Source organism: Ahaetulla prasina, chromosome 10 (genome assembly GCF_028640845.1).
Source record: "Ahaetulla prasina isolate Xishuangbanna chromosome 10, ASM2864084v1, whole genome shotgun sequence".
NCBI classification, from domain to species: domain Eukaryota; kingdom Metazoa; phylum Chordata; class Lepidosauria; order Squamata; family Colubridae; genus Ahaetulla; species Ahaetulla prasina.
The window spans coordinates 26361196-26376213 of NC_080548.1; the positions used below are offsets into that span (position 1 = coordinate 26361196).

A 15018-nucleotide genomic window follows, 5' to 3' on the forward strand; every position below is an offset into this window, starting at 1 on the left:
CCCAGGCTCTGGAGGCCCACCGGAGGCCGGAAAAAGGCCCATTTCCGGCCTTCCCAAACTTTCGGTAGGCCCATTTTTCACCTTCCCTGAGCCTCCACATGCGCCCTACACTTATCTGCATCCGAAACAGGTCGCATGGGGACTCCTGGGAGGAGCAGGGTGGGGTGGGCTGGGTCAGCCAGGAGTGGGAGTTTTCCGAACTGCACAGAATCTTAGCTAGAGGTTCTCCCGAACCCCCAGCAGCCCACCCCTGTCTATTCCACAGTATCGTCAAAGGCCCTAAAGAGGGAGCTCCAGAAATATTTATTTATTTATTTATTTTATTTGTCACAACAATATATGTAGGTATCATACAAAAAGATTATATAGTATATAAACACATATATGAGTAAATATAAGGAGGTATAAGCATAGGCACGTTTGCGCGCTTATGCACGCCCCTTATGGTCCTCTTAGGAATGGGGTGAGGTCAATAGTAGAAAGTTTTTGGTTAAAGCTTTTGGGATTATGGGAAGAGACCACAGAGTCAGGTAAAGTGTTCCAAGCACTGATGATTTTGTTACAGAAGTCATATTTTCTGCAATCAAGATTGGAGCAGTTCACATTAAGTTTAAATCTATTGGTTTGCTCTTGTATTATTGCAATTGAAGCTGAAGTAGTCTTCGACAGGAAGGACATTACAATAGATGATTCTATGAGTTAAACTTAGGTCTTGTTGAAGGCGACGGAGTTCCAAGATTTTTAAGCCTAGGATTTCAAGTCTGGTGGGATAAGGTATTTTATTGTTATTATATTACCAGGATCTCGACAGGTAAGCAATGAGCACATTACTTTCCCTTTCTTTTGTAAAGCATTAACTTTCTATTGTCTTTTTTTGTTTCTTCCCACCAGCTGGAATTCAAAAGTATTCTTTAGCTTCTCAGCATGGGGGGGACATGTTTGGCTAATCATCGCTGGAGCTTAGACCAAGCCTCCAAAAACCTTTTTAAAACTTTGTTTTCAAGCATTACTGCAATGAGGGAATTTTTACCTTTGCAGCAAAGAACCCTGGATTAATGTTTCCTGCACTTTTCTCTTGCGTTGCCCTGATCTGATTGCTTATCAACTTGTTGGTTGGTTTGTTTATATCTATCTATCTATCTATCTATCTATCTATCTATCTATCTATCTATCTATCTATCTATCTATCTATCTATCTATCTATCTATCATCTATCTATCTATCTATCTATCTGAAGAATAAATGTTGCAGCCTGTCTAAGCAGAGCAGAGCAATTCTAGAAAGCTCAAGATACGATCTTCCGTTTTGACATTAGGACAGAAATGCCAAAGCCAGTGGACACGTTTTTCTTTAGATTAGGTTAAACCAGATTACGGGGATAATCTTTTAATCAATTTCATTGTACAGATGATGTATATACAATGACAATAAAGGCTCTGGTTTAATCATAGATCTGAAATGTACCCGGTTGAGTGCTCATCAAATTGCTGCAATTAGAAGGCCTTCCGTTTTGCCAAATTTGGAAAGATGGTATCTGGAAGGTCATCTTTAGAGGACGGTTTGCCGGCTCAGGTGTAATTTGCAGAGTGGGAAGAGCTTATCCTGCTCTTTGGAAAGTTCAAGGCCAAAGAAAAAAAAATTAGATTTGTGAGCTTCAGCGTTGCACTCTTCCAACTGTCATGAGACCTATGGCTTACATTTTGAGCAGAACAATATCTCTGGGAAAGGTTACTGATCTCTAATCAGATTCTTTGCTCTAAACTCCATTCTGAAATCATTCTTAGGTAAAGGTAAAAAGGTTCCCCTCGCATATATGTGCTAGTCGTTCCCGACTCTAGGGGGCGGTGCTCATCTCCGTTTCAAAGCCGAAGAGCCAGCGCTGTCCGAAGACGTCTCCGTGATCACGTGGCCGGCATGACTCAACGCCAAAGGCGCACAGAACGCTGTTACCTTCCCACCAAAGGTGGTCCCTATTTTTGTACTTGCATTTTTTACCTGCTTTCGAACTGCTAGGTTGGCAGAAGCTGGGACAAGTAACGGGAGCTCACCCTGTTATGCGGCCCTAGGGATTCGAACCGCTGAACTGGCAACCTTTCGATCGACAAGCTCAGCATCTTAGCCACTGAGCTACCGCATCCCTCATTCTTACTTTTACCAAACTCAGGAGCACTTGTTCTCACCTCTGCTACAGACCTAAAGGCAGACCGGAGAAACTGTCCTAGGAGATTATTTTTTAAAAAAATCATAAGGCAAACCAGTTCCATGCCCAGAAGAGTGACAGGTATTGTTGTCAATCCCAATGTCAAATATTCATTCTTTTGCTCACCTTTCTATATCTCAATTTCATTGAGGGGCCGCATCAGGGTTGTGTTTGACCTTGTGAGGGGGGCATGCCAGTGATGGGGTGGGTGTGGCCCTCTATCAGCGAAAATGGAACTCATGGGCCCCGTTTTCAGGCAGGATGGCCTCCTGCAGTCCTCTGCCAGTGAAAATGGAGCTCACGGGCCCCGTTTTCAGCCAGGATGGCCTCCTGCAGTCCTCTGCCAGTGAAAATGGAGCTCACGGGCCCCGTTTTCAGCCAGGATGGCCTCCTGAAGTCCTCTGCCAGTGAAAATGGATTTCACGGGCCCCGTTTTCAGTCAGGATGGCCTCCTGCAGTCCTCTGCCAGTGAAAATGGACTTCACGGGCCCCGTTTTCAGCCAGGATGGCCTCCTGCAGTCCTCTGCCAGTAAAAATGGACCTCACGGGCCCCGTTTTCAGTCAGGATGGCCTCCTGCAGTCCTCTGCCAGTGAAAATGGAGCTCACGGGCCCCCTTTTCAGCCAGGATGGCCTCCTGCAGTTCTTGCCACTGAAAATGGAGCTCACGGGCCCTGTTTTCAGCCAGGATGGCCTCCTGCAGCCTTCCGCTGGAGAAAATGGAGCTTAAAGGGGCTGTGTGCAGTAGTCTCAAGCTCCGTTTTTGCTGGCAGAGGTCCTGCAGGCCAGTCTTTCCTTGTTTCCAGGGTGGCTCCACAGGCCAGATCTGAGCACTCCGTGGGCTGGATCCAGCCCCTGGGCCTTGAGTTTGACACCCCTGTTCTATATGGTTGCAATGCCCAGGGGTGTTTTTTTCCCCAGGTAAGATTAAAAAAAGCTCTCATCTGAAATCCAGCCAGGTAGACATTGTGGTCAATAATAATGTGGCTGGATTTATTCAGAGTTAATACGTTGTGCGAATCCATCCAGCCATTGTGACCTGTAGATGGTGGATTCTAGTTTACTGATGCATGTAAATGCAATAACCGTGGCTTCTTTAAACCATGATTAAAGCAAACGGTGACTTGGTGAAGCCGAGGAACTAAACCAGCACAAGGCAGCGTGCAGTTTGCCAGATTTGTTTCAGGTAGGAAAAAAAAAAGGATAATTTCCACTGGAAAAAAAAAGAATTTAAAAAGGAGATCAAAGCTACTACATAAAAATATGAAATCCTTCTACAACACATGTAACATCCAAAATGACCCTGATTTCACACTGGTCTTTCTGTGGGATTAGAAAGAAAGATACCCTGATCATAAATCGTTTATTCTGAAACCGGAGAAGCTTCAAAGCTCAACAGCGGAATTATTAAACTACAATTCATTCTGCTGTGTGAAGAAACTGGTCAATGGCTTTTAATCAAGCGGTGGGCTTTTGTGGGGGCCATCCGAATGGTTACCTTTGTTACTAATGAGATGACTCCTCTCTCTGTTGTTTTATTAACATGGTAGTCCCCAATTTACGACCATAATTGGGATTGGAAAATTCATCATTGAGCATTGTCGTTGTTCAGCAAGGCATTGAGTGACTGCATCCGAATTTACACCTTTTTTCCTTATGATCGTTAAATTAATAATAATAACAACAACAAAAACAACAACAACAATAATAATCCTACGAAAAACAAAACTGGGATACCAAATCTCAAGCCAACATGCCAAGATAAACCATCTACTATACATGGATGACTTAAAAATGTATGTGGAAAGCCCCACTGTAATGTGCTCTATTATCCATGCAGCAAGGAAAAATGAAAAAAATAGAAGGAATAGAACTGGGAAATGGAAACATAGTAAAAGCATTAGCAAAGGATGATGGTTACAAATACCTGTACCTAGGCCTATTGGAAGCAGATAACATTTTTGAATGGAAAAGTCAAAGAGTCAACGCAAGATATTAAAGCTGAATGCTGGAAACATAATTAAGGGCATTAATACATGGGCAGTTCCAGTGATACGCTACTCAGCTGGAATCATCAACTGGACTTTGGCTGAACTAGAAAACTTGGACCGGAAAATGCACAAACTTTTGAATATGTACCAAGCTTTGCATCCACGAAGTGACAGGTTATACCTACCAAGAAAAATAGGGGGCAGAGGACTATTGCAAATCCCTCAAACTGTAGAAGAAGAAAAACGAAGTTTGAACGATTATGTGAACCAAAGTACAGAAAAATTGCTGCAGACCGTGTGGGATGCTGCCAGGCTTGTAAATGCAGGGACTGATTGTTGTAAATCAAAGATCACCTGCAAATCGCAAACCTCTTGCGACTTTTCAAGGTCCCTGTTTCCTTGCAGATCAAGGTCATAAAACAAGGAGGGAAGTTCTGATCTAATCTCGGTGCAAGTCAACAGCCACGTTCTGCAGGTCGAGCACAACATTTGCAAAGTGTAAAGTAAAAGATGTGTATCTCTAGCTCGCTCTACTCGATGTCTGGGTGCTTTTTAGCTGAGAGCAAGCGCCAATGTGGAAAACGAGCTTCAAATGTGCATGGATCCAAAAGACTAGCTTCCTTTTATTGGAACAGCATCGAGCGAGTGGAGCCAAATTTAAGCTGGCATGGCTCAGTTAAGTTTGTGGGGGCAAGGAAAAAAAAACAACCCCAACACATCAGGTTTTAGGCAACAGGCCGGAAATCTGGACAGACATCAGTTCTTCTTTTTAACTTTTTTTTGTTTCCTTTGGGGCCAGATATAGCCATTTTTCAAAGCATTATTTGCAAGGCTGACCTCAATCTTGTTTTTCTTTGGGTTTCTTTGGGCTCGGCCAGTGTTGGCAGGTTTGAGATCAGCCTTGGAGGAGTCTCCCCTGGGACCTCTTAGATCACCAGTTTGTTTTCCAGCTTTCTGTTTCATTTCTGTACTTTTGACAGCAGGCCGCTTGCAGAATTATAGGCAACCTTTGGGCAGGATGATGGTGGGTCTTGATAGGTATTTATGGCGAGAGCGTCTCATCCTCTGCTTGGTCACGAAGAGGTCAGCGTCTTTCTAGATTTCAAGACAAAGATGTTAAAATGCAACAGGATCCCTGTAAAAAATAATAATAAACAACTTTTTAAATTCCTTTAGTAATATGGAGGTCAAGCTGAAATAGTAAATTGTAGATCTTGTTAAGTTCAAAAATTCCCAAGAATGGAGAACATAGCCATGGAATAACAAGTTGCTTGCTTGCTTGCTTTATTTATTGATAGATAGATAGATAGATAGATAGATAGATAGATAGATAGATAGATAGATAGATGATAGATAGATAGATAGACAGACAGACAGACATTCAGACAGACAGAGTCTTTCATGCCTAAGGTGGGACTAGAACTCACCTTCTCCTGGTGATTGGCCCAAAGTCACCCAGATGTCTTTCACGCTTAAGGCGGGACTAGAACTCACCTTCTCCTGGTGATTGGCCCAAAGTCACCCAGATGTCTTTCACGCTTAAGGTGGGACTAGAACTCACCTTCTCCTGGTGATTGGCCCAAAGTCACCCAGATGTCTTTCATGCTTAAGGCGGGACTAGAACTCACCTTCTCCTGATGATTGGCCCAAAGTCACGCAGATTTCTTTCATGGGTAAGGCAGGATTAGAACTCACTGGCTCACAGTTTCTGGACTGGCGCTTTAACCACTAGACCAAACTGGCTCCACATTGTCCATTGGGCCATGAAAAAAGATAAGTGATTTGAACAACAACAAATACATACAGGTAGTCTTCAACTTACAACAGTTCGTTTAGTGACCGTTCAAAGTTACAACAGCCCTGAAAAAAGTGACTTATGACCAGTTTTCACACTTACAACCATTGCAGCATCCCTATGATCACATGATGAAAATTTAGATGCTTTGCAACTGGCTCATATTTACGACGGTTGCAGTGTCCAGGAGTCACGTGGTCCCCTTTTGAGACCTTTTGACAAGCTGAGTCAAGGTTACGTCAGCTTCCCGACCTCCGTACTTTCAAGCGGGAACTGAAGACTCTGCTATTCAATCGGGCGGGACTAGCCTAAATATTATCTTAATTTGATATTTTAGTTTAACTTAGTTTTTAATTGATTTTAAATTGTATTAATCTATTTATGATTTTATAGTTTAGGGTTTTATATCGGTCGTTTGACCGTTTTTAGTTTTAAATTGGCCGGTTAAATATTTCATTTTAAATGTATTTTAAATTTATTGTGTACCTATGTATTTTAATAAGGCTGTACACCGCCCTGAGTCCTTCGGGAGAAGGGCGGTCTAGAAATCAAATAAATAAATAAATAAATAAATAAGGGGGAACCCAGATTCACTTAACAACCGTTTTGACTAATTTAACAATGACATGGATTCCCTTAACAACGGTGGCAAGAAAGGCCATAAAATGGGGCAAACTCACTTAACAAATGTTTCACTTAGCAACAGAAAGCTTGGGCTCAATTGTGGTCGTAAATCGAGGACTACCTGCAGGGGTGGGCTTCAAATTTTTTAGCAAGATTGCTGGGTGGGCGTGGCCATGGTGGGCGTGGCCTTGTCGGCCTCTTGCACTATGGTGGGAGGGGGCATTTTTGCCCTCCCCGGACTCCAGAGGCTTTCCTCAAGCCTCCGGAAGGGTGAAAACGGCCTTCTCAGGCTCTGGAGGCCCTCTAGAGATCGAACCTCTGGTAGGCCCATTTTTCGCCATCCCCGAGCCTCTGCACACGCCCTGCACTTATCTGTATCCAAAATGGGCCGTGTGGGGACTCCTGGGAAGGGCAGAGTGGGTGGGGGGCCATCCGGGAGTGGGATTTGGGGGGGGTTCTCCGAACTGCACAGAATCTTACCTAGAGGTTCTCCTGAACCCCTGCGAACCCCCAGCAGCCCGCCCCTGACTACCTGTATGTAGATAACTGATCCAGATTCTTATCTTTATGTTCCAAATGTTCCTCAATAAGTCAGGCTGCGCACCTCATGAACCTCCAGCTTTGACATTATTTTCTGATGCAAAGAGGTTGAGGAAGTACTTTCAAATCACAAGACTCCTGCAAATGAGGCTTGAAGAGAGAGAGGGAAAACGTAGAGGTTTCTTTTTAGAGAATTGTGGGGGGCGGAGGAGGCGGACGCTTGCAAACTTCTGTGTAAAAACAACCCAAGTCTGAAGTCCAAGCATCCTCTTTCTCATTCGTCTCGAAAGTCCCTAGCATAAATAGAAGAACAAAGTCCAGATATTACAGAGAAGCCTTGGCCATTTATAATAAACCTGGAACTTCTTGCGAACAACATGTCTTGAGCAATTTGCACATGTCCTATAAATAAGTTTTCATCGTTAATTCCCCCCCCTTTTTTTTTACATAAACTGTCTCATTATGGCTTTAGGCTATTGATCCAATACAGGGGTGAAATCTACTTACCTTCCTTACTGGTTCGGAAGTGCATGCGTCGTGCACATGCGCTCGCTACGTTCATGTGCACGTGAGCATCCCACGCACACCCTCTGCGCATGTACAAAACCATTGCGCATGCACAGAGGGTACAAAACAGCCAGGCTGGTGGGCAGAGCCTCGCCCCATGATTGCTACCGGTTCTCCGAACCACCGGCCAAGATTGCTACCGGAGTGGGCGATCCGGTCCGAACTGGGAGCATTTCACCTCTGATCCAATACCATTGGACTGAAGTATTATACTATTGCAGTGGTGGGTTGCCCCCGGTTTGGACCGATTCTATAGAACCGGTAGTAAAACCGGAGGTGTTCTGTCTCCTTCCCCACTCCAGACCCACGAGCTGGCCTTCAGCCAGTGGATTCACGTCTCTTATTAGTCCTGGCAGAGAAATCGCAGCTGCCTGCCAAAGTTCAAACAAATGACTCACGTAGCAAGACTTTCAGCTCTTTTGGAAACGGATCAGCTAAACTTTGCTTCCCGTGGAGTGAGAGGAGTCCCAAAGCTCCTTATATATCCTGTGTGGGGTGGGGCGCCTGCCCCACCCTTCCTTTTGATGATGCCGCCTCTCTAATCTTCTGAAGCGTGGGTCAAGCCAAGCTTGATTATTATTATAATCTTGGCTCCCATATAACACCGATCCTGCGCAGGCTGCACTGGCTACCTGTGGTTTTCTGAGTGCACTTCAAGGTGTTGGTTACCACCTTTAAAGCGCTCCATGGCATAGGACCGGGATACCACATGCCTCCCACCGGCCGGTATGCTCCCATAGAGAGGGTCTTCTCAGGGTGCCGTCAGCCAAACAGTGTAGGCTGGCGACCCCCAGGGGGAGAGCCTTCTCTGTGGGCGCACCTACCCTCTGGAACGAGCTTCCCCCAGGACTTCGACAACTTCCTGACCTCCAGACCTTTCGCCGCGAGCTGAAGACATATCTATTCTTTCGAGCAGGACTGGCTTAAATAGGGTTTTTAAATATGGATTTTATTGGGGTTTATTTTTTATATTTTGTATGGTATTTTAAATTTAGGCTATTTTGAATAAGTTTTTTAAAATGTGTTTTATTGTAATATATTGTATTATTTTATTTGCCTGTTCACTGCCCTGAGTCCTTCGGGAGAAAGGCGGTATAAAAATTAAATAATACACACACACACACACAATAATAATAATAATAAAAATAATAATAATAATAATTTATATTATTATTATTATTATTATTATTATTATTATTATTATTATTATTATTATTATTATTATTATTATTATTATTATTATTATTATTATCAGCTGGGTCTGAAGGTGTAGCCTGGGGAAGGAAGGAATCAGGGGATGGCGGCCTCATTATATCCTCTGACTGATCTGGTTCTGGCTCCTGGAGCCGAGCCAAAGGAATCGGTGCTCCCGAGGTAAGCCTTACCAGCCCTTCCCCCTCACTCTCTGAGTCACTTTCGGGCATGGGGACAGGTTCGGGGGCTGGAGTCACAACAGGCGGGAGGCTCCGCCCACTGACCCAAACATCATCAAAACTCTTCTGCGCATGCGCAAACGCTTCTGTGCATGTGCAGAAGAGCGCGCGCAGGCGGGCACGATGCAAACTGGTAGTAAAGGTAAGTAGAACCCACCCCTATACTATTGATATCTGAACTGATTTATCTGCAGGTTCCCTCCTGTTTAGGATTATTGGAAACCTCTAGGAATGCTTATCCATCAGCCGGGTAATGTATCGTTCACAGCCTGATGAGGTTCAGTTATACACTGCTACCTTGGGAAGACATCATGGAGGTCCCAGCATGATATTTGGAAGAGATGAGGATCTGGATGGGACAAAACAAGTTGAAGTTGAATCCCAAATCTTCTAGGTGATCTAGAAATATCTCTAAAATCCACTCTAGTTTTAATTAGGAAGTTGTGTGTCCTCCAAAGGAGAAAGGCCAAGATTTAGCTGCCTTCTTAGGCTCACACAACTATTGTTGAATTTGTAAGTGGAGATGGTAGTTAGGGTTCTGGGTAGGAGTGGGCTGCTGGGGGTTCACGGGAGAACCTCTAGCTAAGATTCTGGGCAGTTCGGAGAACCCCCAAATTCCACTCCTGGCTGGCCCTGCCCCACCACTGTCAGAAGTCCCCACACAGCCTGTTTTGGATGCAGAAAAGTGCAGGGCACATGTGGAGGCTCGGGGAGGGTGAAAAATGGGCCTACTGGAAGTTCAGGAAGGCTGGATCCAGAGGACCTCCAGAGCCTGGGGAGGCTATTTTCACCTTCCCGGAGGCTCAAGGAAAGCCTACGGAGCCCAGGGAAGGCAAAAACTCCCCCCACCCCAGTGCAGGAGGCTGACTAGGCCACGCCCACCCAGTAACCAGGCAGAAAACCCCTTGCTAACATTTTTGAAGCCCACCCCTGATTCTCGGGCACCTGATATGCCCCTACCTGAAGCAGGAGACTTAAGTAATGATCATTCATAGCTTCACCACTTCCAGGTTAGATTACTGCAAATATTTTAACATGGGACTATCTTTGAAAACTACTTGGAAACTGGAGTTGGTGCTGAATAGAGTTGCTTATATTTGCCATGTGAGGGCTGCAGGGACTTCTGATAATTTCCATGGTACAATTCAACGCTGGACTTCTTTAATGACTGTAGAAAGGTCCAACTTATTTTACAAGCTCATTGTTGCGAGCCTAAAGGGAGGGGACCAGACCGCCTAACCTAAGCAGCAGCTTGAATCCTGAGATCCAAAGCAGAATTTAAAGCTAGCGTTGTGCATCCATCTGTGCCTCGTTTTGCACAACTGACGAAAAGAGAACATCAGAGTCTTTCTAGAGACATTTGCCTTTGGCTTACCGTCAAAACAAAAAAAATCAGACGGTAATTACATGTTATGGAACGTACACAGGATCAGCTTTTAAATGAACAATAATCACACGCCAATCAACAGATGGATCTTCAGTGATTCCTAAATATGTCTGCTTGTGTATCTCTCTCTTTTTTTCTCTTCTCAGGCTGGTTCTAAGAAACAGGTTCCTCTTCTTGATTTTTCCTAATGTTCCTGAATTAGTTACCATCTTCTCAGAAAACACCTCCTCAAATCCAGGCGTGGGCTGCTGGAGGTTTGCAGGGGTTCGGGAGAACCTCTAGCTAAGATTCTGTGCAGTTCGGAGAACCCCCAAATCCCACTCCTGGCTGGCCCCATCCACCTCTCCTCTCCCCTCCCCTGAGTCCCCATGCGGCTGGTTTTGCATGCAGATAAATGCAGGGTGCGCGCAGAGGCTCAGGGAGGGTGAAAAATGGGCCTACCAGAAGTTTGGGAAGGCTGCAAACAGGCCTGTTTCCGGCCTCCAGAGGGTTTCCGGAGCCTGGGGAGGCTGTTTTCGCCCTCCTGGATGCTCGAGGAAAGCCTCCGGAGCCCAGGGAAGGCATAAACGACACTCCCCCCCCCGGCTGTGGTGTAGGAGACCCAATAGGCCACACCCACCATGGCCACGCCCACCCAGCAACCAGGCATAAAACCCCTTGCTAAAATTTTTGAAGCCCACCCCTGCTCAAATCTATACAAGTCCCACCACAACTGCTGGCTTTAAGTGGGTAGTATAGATAAATCAAAGCTGAATTTTTCCTAACCAAAAGTTTCTTCTGGCAACGCTGCTTCTTTTTCCAGGATCTTCCCTCTCCTTAGAGGTGACGACTCAGTCTTTCCAAGCTGAGAAGAAGAAGACAAAAAGGACGCTGACTTCCTATGGCCTCCCACCCTTCACCAAAATAGTAGCGCCTGTGTCATTTCGTGGCCTGAATCATAGTTTCTCTCCCTGCCAGTGGCCGCTGTAGACTGTTATTCTCAGCCGAAAGGAATCGTGGGAGGTACTTATGCAACCCATGCTCAGCATTTCATAGCTAGCTGAGTTAAGCCTGCCGCACGTGACTCGTTGCTTCCAAGGGTTCCAGAGAACATTGGATCGAAGCCTTAATATTCTTATACAGGAGAATATTTGCAGCTCAGGGTTGGCCTGAGGGCTCTTTGGTGCTCTCTGAGCTTGCTTGTTTTTCTTGCAGAAGTTTCATTACCCAACTAGGTAGCATCATCAGTGCTGCTAAGGAGTGCACCGGATCCTAGGCCAAGATTTGGCAATCCTAGACCAAGCCAACTTCAAAAATGCCAGGGGATTTCTAGAGGCCTGGCAGTCTGACAAATCAGCCAACAAGAGATAACTTAAATATTAACAACATCTATGGAAAAGAAATACCCAACCAGCCAAAAAAAATAAAATAAAATGGAACCAAAAGACCCCAGCACCACTTGGATCAATGCTTTACAGCCCTCTCTAAGTGGTTTACAGAGTCAGCCTCTTGCCCCCCAACAATCTGGCTCCTCATTTTACCCACCTTGGAAGGATAGAAGGCTGAGTCAAGCTTGAGCCTGGTGAGATTCGAATTGCTAAATTTCAGGCAGCCAGCAGTCAGAAGTAGCCTGCAGTATTGCACTCTAACCACTGCGCCACCATAGCAATAGCACTTAGCCACTTTACAGTGCTTTTACAGCCTTCTCTAAGCGGTTTACAGAGTCAGCCTCATGCCCCCAACAATCTGGCTCCTCATTTTACCCACCTTGGAAGGATAGAAGGCTGAGTCAAGCTTGAGCCTGGTGAGATTCGAATTGCTAAATTTCAGGCAGCCAGCAGTCAGAAGTAGCCTGCAGTATTGCACTCTAACCACTGCGCCACCATAGCAATAGCACTTAGACTTATATACCACTTTACAGTGCTTTTACAGCCTTCTCTAAGCGGTTTACAGAGTCAGCCTCATGCCCCCAACAATCTGGCTCCTCATTTTACCCACCTCGGAAGGATGGAAGTTTGAATCAACCTTGAGCCTGGTGGGATTTGAACTGCCAAATTACAGGCAGCTAGCAATCGGCAGAAGTAGCCTGCAGTACTGTACTCTAACCACTGCGCCACCGTGGCTCATGGCTCAGATCACCATAGATTAACATCAGACCAACAATCAAGTAAACAATACCCCAATCAAGAAACTGCCAAAGAAGCCCACAGTAAACAACTCAACCATAGAATCTCTAAGACCACCTCCACCAACACTGACTGGGCAGACCACTAAACTGTCAGAAACTGTGCTCCTTACTACCGGTAGCACTGATGATGTTGCCTAGTTCGGGTAATGAAAACAAGCAAGCTCAGAGAGCACCAGGGACCTGTCATTAGTAACTCTTGTGTGTGTATTAGTTTATGGCAGGTTTATGGTTCATATACTTCTTCTGAAACCTCCCATATTTAATTCCGGTACAGTATTGAAGGTTAGTTGCATCATGATATCAAAAGAGCTAGTTGGTGGTTAGAAGTTAAGAGTTGTATGTGGCCTTGAGAGCCTTTGAGCATGATCATGGGTTAGGAGAGAAGGCCAGGCCAGCTCCTCCTGGGAACAGATGTGAGGGCTCCACTCCCAGTAGAGAGTAACCAAAATGTACGTTAGAACTCAAGTTCTATCCAAGGTAGAACCATCACCCAGATGGTGCTCCTATCAAGAGTGTTTCTTCAAAGACAGAGAGGGCTCCGAAATGTGAGAGACACTCAAAATTATGTCATCCGCAAAGCTGTGTTCTCCCCACAGCTACAAGAATATTGATTCCACTGGCCTTTGATGTTGTATGTTGCCAATCATTATTACGGGACAAAATATAGTTTCCCTTCTGGAGCGCAGCCACTCGATCCCACAGGCAGCTGCTGAATCTTGTGGAAATCCCGGCCGGCTTCGGCCAAATTCCCACACCCTTGCATCTGTCTTGGTTTTCTCTCCCCTGTCATTTTTGAAACCACTTAAGTTCACTGAACGTCAGCAGGACTTGACCTGGGCTACAATGTCCATGATCTCCCTGGGATACCTCCAAAGGGTGGATGGGAGAGAAATATATCCCATCCTCCAGGATATTTGACTGCTGACTCACTGGATGGCCCTAAACTCACTGAGTCAGATCCAAGCCAACGCCCAGCACTGGCTTGGTTTGGGTGGGGCGAAAGAATGGGTAAGAGTGTCTTGAATTCATAATGCAGTGACTTAGTAATTTTGGCTACGTCCATGGATGATGTTTTGTCACTGCAGGATATCAGGAAACCCTTTGAAATCCCCACCATAATACTAATGAAACAACATGGGCATCTCCTGCATTCTTAATAGAATAACAGAAGAGGTAGAAAGGACCTTGGAGGTCTTCTAGTCTTTTCCTCTGCTCGAGCAAGAGATCTCTCCAACTGTGCAAGAACAGATCTATCTGGTTAAGAGAAATGACCATTCTTCTCCTCCAAAAGACTTGAAAGAGGATATTGAATCAAGATAATCAATCACTCAATCACTCAGAATAGAGCTGGAAGGGACCTTGGAGGTCTTCTAGTCCAACCCTCTGCTCAAGCATACCATTCCAGACAAGTAGCTGCCCAGTCTCTTTTTGAAAGCCTCCAGTGATGGAGCACCCACAACTTCTGAAGACAATTTCTGTTCCACTGGTTAATTGTCCTCACTGTTAGGAAGTTTCTCCTTAATTCCAGGTTTCTTCTCTCCTTGATTAGTTTCGATCCATTGCTTCTTGTCTTGCCTTCTTCTGGTGCTTCGGAAAATAGGTTGACCCCCTCTTCTTTGTGGCAGTCTCTCAAATATCATGTCACTCCTAGCCCTTCTTTTCATTATTTATTTATTTATTTATTTATTTATTTAGATTTTTATACCGCCCTTCTCCTGAAGGACTCAGGGCGGTGTACAGCCAAAAGATAAAAACCCAATGTATATACAATTAAAACAAAAAATTTAAAACAGAGCATATTATAAATGGCCAACATATAAAAATTTAAAATTTAAAAAACCCTAAAATAATAATAAAACCCCAATTAAAACCCCAATTAAAATTTAAAACTATTAAGCCAGTCCTACTTGAATAAATAAGTGTGTTTTTAGCTCACGGCGAAAGGTCCGAAGATCAGGCACTTGGCGTAGGCCAGGGGGAAGTAAACTAGACATACCCAGTAATTAATAATAATAATAATAATAATAATGATGATGATGATGATGATGATGGTGATGATGATGATGATGATGGAAATTTGATAACAGCTTAAGGGAGGAACCATCAAGAAAGAAACGGAAAGTTTAATACTTGCCGCTCAAGAACAAGCACTAAAAACTAATGCCATGAAAGCGAAGATACAAAAATCCACTGACAATCCAAACTGCCGACTTTGCAATGACAAAGTTGAAACTGTTTCACACATAATATGTGAGTGCAGCAAAATGGCACAAACTGATTACAAAGCTAGACACGACCGAGTTGCTAAATTAGTCC

At 44.7% G+C, this 15018-nt stretch overlaps 1 long non-coding RNA gene across 1 annotated transcript; it reads right to left on the reverse strand.

The window, feature by feature from the left end:
* Positions 1–3550: 3550 nt before the first annotated feature.
* On the reverse strand, positions 3551–11400 carry LOC131204383 (uncharacterized). The gene is made up of 3 exons (XR_009156583.1): positions 11301–11400; positions 5818–5927; positions 3551–5284 (listed from the first exon to the last, which is right to left on the reverse strand). It is a non-coding gene; the product is annotated as an uncharacterized LOC131204383 (long non-coding RNA).
* Between the last annotated feature and the right edge of the window lie 3618 nt (positions 11401–15018).